Here is a 6,550-nt window from a genome sequence, read left to right on the forward strand (position 1 = left end):
GCGCTCCCAAGCGGCGCACTGTAGCAGTGCGCCACTGGGCCGGCCCACACTTTTTTTTTTTTTTTTAAGTATGGCAGCTCCTCTATAACTGGGTCCCCTTCTCTCTCAGGCTTGTCCACACTAAGCCTCCAGTAAATCATCAATTACAGTTTAGGTTTTTCTATCCTGCACTGGTTCCTGCAGAAGCTTCTGATTATGGGTATTTGCTCTGGTAAATTTTGATTTTCTGTATTCACGACTGTCTCTCCAATTTGGGGGGCAGTAACTTGTCCTGTGACTTCACTTCTCTGATAGCTCTGAGAACATTTGTTGATTTTTTCAGTTTGTTCAGCTTTTTATTTGTTGATAGGATGAAGCGGCAACTTGAAGCTTCTTACGTGCCAACTGGACAGTGCTTCTCTTCACTTCTGCTCATACCCCTTTGGCCCAAATTTAGTCACAAAGCCACACCAAGCTGCACAGGAGACTGAGAAATGTAATCTCTATCTCGCTAATTTATAAAATATTTTTTGGTCCCTACTATGTACAAAATGCTGTTCTAGGAGCTGGGGATACAGCAGTGAACAGAACAGACAAAAATCATTTTTCTCAACAAGCTTAAATATAAATATATATATATATATTTTTTTTGTTTGTTTGTTTGTTTGTTTGTTTTTATTTTTATTGTGAACAGAACAGACAAAAATCATTTTTCTCAACAAGCTTAAATATAAATATATATATATATTTTTTGTTTGTTTGTTTGTTTGTTTTTATTTTTATATTTTTTGCAGCTGGCCAGGCCAGTATGGGATCTGAACCCATGACCTTGGGGTTAGAAGGCTGCACTCTAACCAACTGAGGCCAGCCCCTCAGCAAGTTTATATTTTATTGAGGAAGTGGGAGTAAGCATACAGACAAATAAAGAGGCCAAAAATAAATAAATAAATAAATAAATAAACAAAATATGCGATCTTCCAGATGGTAATACCAAAGGCAGGGCAAGGGATAGAGGGTGTGGGAGTGGAAGGTATAATTTAAAATGGAGTAGGCACTTGAAAGGTGACATGTGAGCTTAGGCCTGATGAAGGTGAGGGATTAATCCATGGCTGTACTTGAGGGAAGAGTGTTCCAGGCATGGGCTGGAGCTGAGTCCAGAGACCCTGAGATTGGGGGAGGGGGGCATGCTGACATAAATGAGGAACAGCACAGGGACAGTGTGGAACAGAGTGAGTGGGTGGGTTATTTATTGTCTTGTTGGTAATATTCTAACTGGGGGAAATGATATCTCACTGTGGTTTTGATTTGAATTTCCCTGATGATTAGTGATGCTGAGCATTTTTTCGTATACTTGTTGGCAATTTGTTTGTCTTCTTTTGAGAACTGTCTATTTGGATTATTTGCCCATTTTTTTGATCAGATTATTTGTTTTCTTGCTGTTGAGTTGTTTGTTGCTATTTCCTTGTATATTCTGGATATTAATCCTTTGTTATATGAATAGTTTGCAGATATTTTTTCCCAGTCTGAAGGCTGTCTCTTCACTCTGCTGATGATTTCCTTTGCTGTGCAGAAGCTTTTTAGTTTGCTATAATCTCATTTGTTCATTTTTGCTTTTGTTGCCTGTGCTTTTGAAGTCTTATCCATAAACTCTTTGCCCATACCAATGTTCTGAACCATTTCCCCTACGTTTTCTTCTAGTAGTTTCATAATTTCTTACATTTAGTTCTTTAAACCATTTTGATTTGATTTTGGTATTTGGTGAGAGATAGGGGCCTAGTTTCACTCTTTTGCATATGTGTATCCAGTTTTTCCAGCACTATTTATTGACAAGGCTGCCCTTTCCCCAAGGTATATTCTTAGAGCCTTTGTCAAAAATCAGTTTGCTATAAATATGTGGCTTTATTTTTGAGTTTTCTATTCTGTTCCACTCTCTATGTATCTGTTTTTATGCCAGTATCACACTATTTTGGTTACTACAGCTTTGTAGTATATTTTGAGGTCAGGCGGTGTGATGCCTCCAACTTTGTTCTTTTTGCTCAGGATTGCATTGACCATTTAGAGTGTTTTGTTGCTCCATACAAATTTTAGGATTGTCTTTCCTGTTTCTGCAAAGAATATCATTGGTATTTGGGCAGGGATAAATATAATCTTTTATTAATACAAGGGTTTATCCAGAGATACAAAAATGCTGGGTAGAATTCTGGAAATACAAAAATCCCAATTTAAAATTTTTATTCTCAACTCTAAGTTTCTTGAGGGTAGGAATTGTGCCATTATTCATTGCTGTATTCTTTCAACTAAATACTTTTTCAAATAAAATATAATTTACTAATAAGAACAGCAATAAAATAATAATAGCTACCACTTATTTAGTGTGTATGCTGTGCCAGGCACTTGTGAGCTAGGTAAATTTTTTACTGTATTTTATTTCATTATCATAACAAACACATAAGGAAGTTTGTATTATGCTCATTCTACAGATTAGAAAACTGGGATTTAGAAAGGACACAGTAATTTGAGCAAGGTCACACAGTTAATACGTGGTAGACCTAGAATTAGAAACCAAATCTGCTTGACTCCAAGTGGTTTTGTTGCTGTTGTTGTTGTTGTTGCTGCCAATACCCTCAATACCCCAAAGGCAGCTTTTAAAGGTCATTGATCAAATGAAGAGTCTAGTCTGGATGATCTCTGCTCAGTTCACTGAGCATTTACTAAGTAACTACTACATGCCAGTCATTGTGTTGGGCATTAAGAATACAAGATTGAATGACACGATGTGTTCCCTTAAGGCAAATATGCAGACTTATAGCCGCACTCAGGGAAATGCTCTGATAGAGACACATGAGCAGAGAAGGGGGCACATCTGGGAATTCAAGGAGGGTTTCTGAAGGAGGTCAAATCTGAACTGAGACTTGGAAGGTAAGCTAGGCAGGTGAAGAAGTGTGAGGAGAATATTCTAGGGCATTGAAACAACATGAGAAAGGGCTTGCAGATGTATTCCATTGCGTGCTCCTTCCCCACTCCTGTGATGGGTTCCGTATGGAGGGAAATCCCCATCTATTCCTTCCCTTGTCTCTCTTTACTTTTCTTTATGGTGGGGAGGGGAGAGTGAACTCTGATTAGTAAATCTGAAAACAACCTGGGTGTGCCTGATTCAGCTTTCTTCTCTTCCTGACAGGAGTGAACTGTTGACAGGGAACATGTGTGTATCTCCTTCTGAGGTTCACAATGGCGAGGTGCTCTTGTCTGCAATTAGAAGCCATTTTCTGAAGTATAGATTTAATCAGTAATAAAGGAGGTATGTTGATCTCTCATGAGAAGTCTCCTTGTTACTTAATTGACTCAGAACTCTAGCAGAGAAGAGAGGTGCTATATGGTGGACCTTCAACCAGGGAATATGAGGTGTGAAGTCGGAAGGGCATGAGATGTGGCTGGACGGGTCTGAAAGAGCCAGGTCCGGGAAAACCTTAATCTTAAAGGCCATGTATGGGATCCCTCTGAATTCAGTTTTAAGCTGGGGGGTAACCTACTCACAATTGCATTCTAGATTACTTTCTCTGGCAAGAGTGTACAGCATGCATATGGAAGTAGGGAGTAGGGTAGAGATAAGACCAAAGGCCAGAGACCCATCTAGAAATGACTGCAGTAGTGTGCAGCAGTGAGGTTGAGGCCTGAGCTACTTCAGGGGACAAAGCATAGCAAGGAGAGCCTGATCAAGTATATGATTAGCAGTCTCCATCAACAGAATTTAACAATTGGTGGTGGGGTGAGTTAGAGAGAATAATCTGGGATGAACCTCACTTTTCTGACTTTGGTGACAGTGGGTTGTAATGCCACTTATAGATAGAAGAAACAAAGGAAAAGGATCCAGATTAAGGGATGCAAAGCGATGATGCATTTAGTTTGGTCCATGTTGATTTCATGTGCGGAACTCCAGGAGAGAAGTCTAGCAACTACAGTTGGATAGGAGCCCGAAGTCCAGCAGCAATGTCAGTCTCAGAAATTTAGATTTGGGAGCCATCAGCATAGGGAGGTGAGCATTAAAATTCTGAGTGTGTTAGAGAGTTTAGGAAAATAAATCAGTGGACCAAAAGGAAACTCTTGGGGGAATGCAAACATTTAAGAAATTGGCAGAGGAGGATGATCCTGTGAAATAGGACAAAAAACAATGATTACAGCTGTGGGAGGAGAACCCTGAGAGATGTCAAGAAAACAGAGAATTTAGAAAGACTGGATAACAATGTCAAATGAAAGGCCCAGTTAGAGTTAAGACTGGAAGTGTCCACTGGCTTGACCATTTGGAGGTGATGCTTTTGAAAGCAGCTTGAGTTGAGTGGTAGGGTCAGAAGCCAGGTGCCACTGGGTTTGGAAGCGAGGAGGTAAAGACCCCAAGTAAAAGTGCTATTTTCAAGATACTTGGTTCAGAAATAAAACAAAGGTCAAGAAAGACTTGCTCCTTAATAGGTAAGTCTTGATGTATTTATAGGCTGAAGGCAATGAGCTAAGAGAAAGGAAGAGAGAGAATTTATAGAAGAAAGGGGATTATGGAGGAATTAAGGTCCTGAAAAGTAAAAGATGACAAATGGAAAGCTGAGATGGGGTGGGGAGCAGGATGGCGGCTGTGCACATGTGTGTATTTTAGACCGGGGTGGACAGTATCTTGAACAGGAGAAGAGATACCTTCTTCCCTGATATGTGAAGAAAAGCAAAGGTATTTACAAATGAGATAGAGGTCGCTTGGTTATTGTTGTTTTTGATAGAGGCAGGAGGAGAGGGAGGAAGCTGAAGTTCATGCCAGTGGGCTCCATTTTCTGGATGAAATAAGAGACAAAGCCCTGAGCTAGAGAGGGTTGGGTCTTGAGAAGAGTGAAGGTTTGGCATGAACACCGGGCAGAACGGGAGAGGAGACACCAGCCAAAGAAGTGGCGATCTACACTTGAGGTGGCCTGGTTAGAGAAGACAGGGAAGACAGGAGGATGCTGCAGAATGGGTAAAAACAGAAAGAAAAGGGAACTAGGTGTTCCGTGAAATACTGACAGTGGCGATGAGCACATGAGAGAAATGGGAAGAGGTCATTGACTAGTATAGAAGAGAGTTCACAAATAATTTTCACTCAGTTCTAAAACAATCACTAATATTTAGACATTGTAGGAAATGTTTTTGCAGACATATTTCATTTAGTTTTCATAGCAGCACTGTGAGGCATGCTATTTCCCTATTCTACAGATAGACAAAGTGAGACTCAAATGGTGACTTAAGGTTAGACAGGTCACAAAGGCAGGACTTAAAATTAGATACTTGGTCTCCAGGCTTCACACAGATATCACTTGGTATATAAAGACATTGATGATTCAAGTCAGGAATAAAGATGTGCACCTTGGGTTGATTTTTCTAGGAGCAAGGATGAATCCTCCCTTTTCTGCTAGTGGCCATAAGCACAGTGCAGCAAATGACTCACCAGTATGGTGCTACCATCAAGGGGAGCCTGGGCTTTCCCTGGCCGGTCCACCCCCACAGTTCCCACAGGTCCACACACACTCCATAATTGTTCACACCTCCATATTTCTGCACCTGCTGCCCTTCTGCCTAGATTATTCTCCCCTTGGCTGTCCTCTAGCCAACTCCTACATCTCTCAAAGCTCCCTAGCCACCTTTCTTCCTGCAGGCTGAGCTAAATGCCCATTTTGTGCTCCTCTTTGTACACTGGGTTACCATCTATTCCATCACATTGGAAGCATTGCCTATACACCTGTCTCCCTCACTAGACCAAGAGCTCTTTGAAGGCAGGAACTACATTTTATGTCTCCGTATCTCCATACAAAGTGCCCAGCACAGTCCTTGGTGCAAATCTGTATTAGTTACATGCAAATGTGGGAAATGGACCTCACTCTTTGGCATGTCTGTCGGTGGAAACAATACAAGAATGTCAGTTGGCTCATCACATAATTACTCCTAGCACAGCCTCACTGTTTGCTGAGTTGACAAGATGAGGCAGAAATATTGAGGGGCAGATAATTAGTAAAGGCCTTTCTTCCTTCCTCTGAGACTTGTCTTCCCTTTCACCTTTATTTTATTTATTTATTTATTTATTTATTTATTTATTTGTCCTTTTTGAGACCGGCCACACTGCGCTCAGCCAGTGAGCACTGTGAGCGAACTGGTCATCCCTATATAGGATCTGAACCCGCAGCGGGAGCGCTGCTGCGCTCCCAGCGCCGCACTCTCCCGAGTGCGCCACGGGCTCGGCCCTTCCCTTTCACCTTTAAAGGTCTAGCATTTTATTATATCCAGAAATTGACTACTTCCCCCCACATCTACTACTATAACCCTGGTCCAAGCCAACATCATGGCTTGCCTGGATTATTGCAACAGCCTCCCAACTGGTCTCCCTCCTTTACCCTGCCCAGGGTTCAGCTTGTTCCCTGTACCCTGATCTTGCACCCTGTTATAAGGCAGATCATCCCTCCTCTGCTCGGTAACCTGCAATGATTCTCATCTCCTTCCACATGAAAACCAAAATCCTTTCAAAGCCTTTCAGTGCTCTGTATGATCTGGCCCCTGTTAACTCTTG

The sequence above is a fragment of the Galeopterus variegatus genome, unplaced genomic scaffold (assembly GCF_000696425.1).
Source record: "Galeopterus variegatus unplaced genomic scaffold, G_variegatus-3.0.2 Scaffold7765, whole genome shotgun sequence".
Classification (NCBI taxonomy): domain Eukaryota; kingdom Metazoa; phylum Chordata; class Mammalia; order Dermoptera; family Cynocephalidae; genus Galeopterus; species Galeopterus variegatus.